General features: G+C 48.5%; 1 pseudogene; it reads left to right on the forward strand.

Moving 5' to 3' along the window:
* Window positions 1-277: 277 nt before the first annotated feature.
* On the forward strand, window positions 278-396 carry LOC115064939 (annotated as a pseudogene).
* Window positions 397-3,339: the final 2,943 nt, after the last annotated feature.

The following is a 3,339-nucleotide window of genomic DNA, read 5'->3' on the forward strand; positions in this document are numbered from 1 at the left end:
CTCAATAAAGAAACTGAGATCATCATGGAGGTGATACATGGAGGTGAAGAAGGGTAGCACTGTTGTGGGAACACTTCCAGAGATGACTCCCAGACTTTGATGTCAGAGCCCAGATGTGTCATGGTTGAGTGTGTGAGGAGACTGAAACACTTTCCAGTGGCAGATGCCCATGGGGTCCAGCTGAGTGCTTCTTACCTACAACCTCTCACCTACAAATGAAAAGAAGAACACCCTCTCTTAAATCCATCGCAATGACAGCTTGAAAAGTTACCTTTAACCTGCCCTTAGAGGCATTGCAGGTATGACTGCTGTGTCACATTGCATCTATAGGTGGCAGAGATGAGAGAGGCTCTGTCTTGTGACCAATGACCGTCTGTATGATTAGCAGCAAATATTCCCGGAAAAAAGCGAGTATGAGAAGACCACAAGTCCTGCACTCACTGTGCAGGCCTTGGGATGCTAACTAAGCCAGAGATGACCCTGTCTGGTGGCAGAATACTTGAGCAGGGCTTAAAACTCCAGATGACTGGAGATGTTCAAAAACACAGGTGCCATTAAGAGAAGCAAGTAAGTGGTGGAGAAATGGAAGAGGAAGAGAAACAGAAACAGAAGGATGTAGACTCATTGAAGAAAGGCAGAACTGGAGACTGGAGGGTAGTGAAGAACAGCCTGAAGTGATGCCACCTGGGACCAAGGTGGGTGTGGCCTATCCTGGTCTATGCTACCATGGGGCCACATCTGGGTCTGTTGTCCTTCAGCAGCAGGGATCTGTTACCGCCATAGGTCAGGCAGATATTCCTGGTCTGGGCTGCCACCCTAGGCCATGGTGATATCTGAGGGCTGTGCAGCACTGGCTCCACACCTCACCTGGGCATCAAGGGAGAGCTGGGCCTCGAGGCATGATAGCAGCAGAGCTGACTCTGTCCCTAGCCAGCTACTCCCTCCCACTGTGGGCATTGTAGATCAGCTGCCTGAGCTATGAATGTGGGGAGGTTAGTCCTACCAATGGCATGAACAAGGGAGAGATACCCTCCTTCCTTCTCACCCCTTACCACTTGAGGCCAGTGGGAGACATGGCCTTAGGGTCCTGAGAGCAGGAGAACTGGCCCTACCCCTCACCAGCTGCAGACTCAGGAGAGCAAGCCCTGCACATCACCTGGACAGCACAGTAGAGCTGACCCTGGATGTGGGGCTGTAGGTGTGCTGACCTGATGGCAGGGGGATGGATGAGCAGGACCTACCTCTTGTCTATCGTTCAGTGGCATCAGCAATGGAGAGATCGCTCACCTCACTTGGGCCCTTGCCATCACCGGTGGGTGGGAGAGTAAGACCCAACAGTGTCATGAGAGCAGGAGAGCTGTCCCTGCCTCTCACCTGCTATAGCACTCAGCAAAACAGGCCCTGCAGCCCACCTGGGCAGCACAGTAGAGCTAACCCAGAGGCCAGAGGCCTGAGTGAGCTGCCCTAAGGGTGTGAGCATGTGAGAGCCGGCCTTCAAACTTGTCTGCTATGTGGCAGTGCAAGAATGAGAGATGCCCTCCTCCACCCTAGATCCTTGCTCCATACTGCAGAGGGAAGAACGAGCCATGACCTTCATATGCTGCAACACAGGAGCTAGCAGGCGTTCCTCACACCCCACCTGGTCCGCAGGGTAGATCTGTCCCTGGTTGATGAGGACGCTGGTGGCCCAGCCCTACAGGCATGAAAATGGAAGAGCTAGTGAGCTGACCAGCTCAGGTACCTCTCATACCCAGATCTAGGGCTTTAAATTGGCCCAGCCCTGCATCTACCCCATCAGTGAACTGCTGAAGTACATGAAGGGGCTGGTCCTACAGACCCAACACTACAGACTCTCCATGACACAGGACAACATGATATCGGAGAGGATCCAGTATTGATCAAGTATCAGAAGCCAGAGGCCTCCAACAAGACCAATGAGTCATTGCAGTGAATATTTGTAAGCAAAGAAAAATGGGCAAGTGGATATACTGTGGGACACATGGTGACACACACTAGCTTCCACAATGGGATTTCTTTTCTCTATTGAGGGGGAGGTTGCAAAGGTGGAAGGCAGGTATGATGAGTGGGAGAGAGGAGTGGGATTGGTGTGCATGATGTCAAATTCACAAATAACCAATAAAAAGTTTTGTAAAGGTATTTTAAATGTACAGTATCTGATAGAGGAACATCCATCAATACCCCTTCCCTACCATTCAGATATGCTTAATTAGTGGATGTGAGAGGATATTATTCAGTGTTTCCTGTCACCTGAACAAGTTCCTGAGACAGATCAACTTACAGGCTTTCTTTGGCTCACAGTTTTGGAGGGGTAGCATCAGAAGAGTGAAGGAAGCTATATACGAGGCTAAGAGCGCACCTATAAAGCTCTTCCAAATGCCATGTGTCAGCATCTTCATCCACAGAGCAGATCTTGGAGGTCTTCACACCAAGTCCCCCGGCCAAGACTGGCATGTTCCTCAGTGAGGCGTTGACACCACATTCGTCACATCTCCAAACCCACGTGCTCCTCACTGTGTTCTGTGGCCTAGCCAAAAGTGATGACCCTGAAAAACTCCAGCAGCAAGATTCTTTTTCATTCTATCAGAAAACCCTGGAAGGAGGGAATATGACAAAGGGAAGCCACTAGGAACAGCCACTTACTTCTGCAGCAGAATCACATCGTCTTAGTCCATCTCAGAGGCTAAAATATTTAAAGCCAGATGTTTTATAAAGAAAGAGTGTAATCTGGCTCAGGGTTCTGGAAGACTGAAGGTGTGGCCCTGGGCTCTAGCCCTGCTGGAAGCCATGGGTTTTGAGGTCACAGGTGCTCTGGCCTCATCAATGGATCAAGACTTCTCTCTGGAATCGATCGGGCTCTATAGGACTGGGTAAGTTCCCGTGAGAACTAACCAAATTGGTTCAATTGGTTCAAAAATGCCTGGAGTAATCAAGTCCTTACAACGAGCTAGCCAAACTTTTAAAGCTAAAATCTATTTTAACCAATATTGAAGAGTAAATTTTAGCTTTTGGAAACATGATTGATCTATAATTAACGCAAAGTTCAAAAGATAATGTGCTGAGATCAAACATAGTTTTGAAGTAAACTTTTAAGTGAACTATATAGAATATATACAAAAGTGCTTACAAAGTCAAAATAAATAATTTGATGAACTATACAAAAGAAGGACATCCATCCAACCACTGTTCAAATAGCTCTCTTTTCATCCCTGAATCCTGCTAAGACACCACCCTGCCCACATCCCTAAAAGGAAAGACGGGGAAGTCAGGGGAAAGGGGACAGACTGAGCTGATCCTGGCATCTCAGAGAAACCTCTGGAG

Source organism: Mus pahari, chromosome 10 (assembly GCF_900095145.1).
Source record: "Mus pahari chromosome 10, PAHARI_EIJ_v1.1, whole genome shotgun sequence".
NCBI classification, from domain to species: domain Eukaryota; kingdom Metazoa; phylum Chordata; class Mammalia; order Rodentia; family Muridae; genus Mus; species Mus pahari.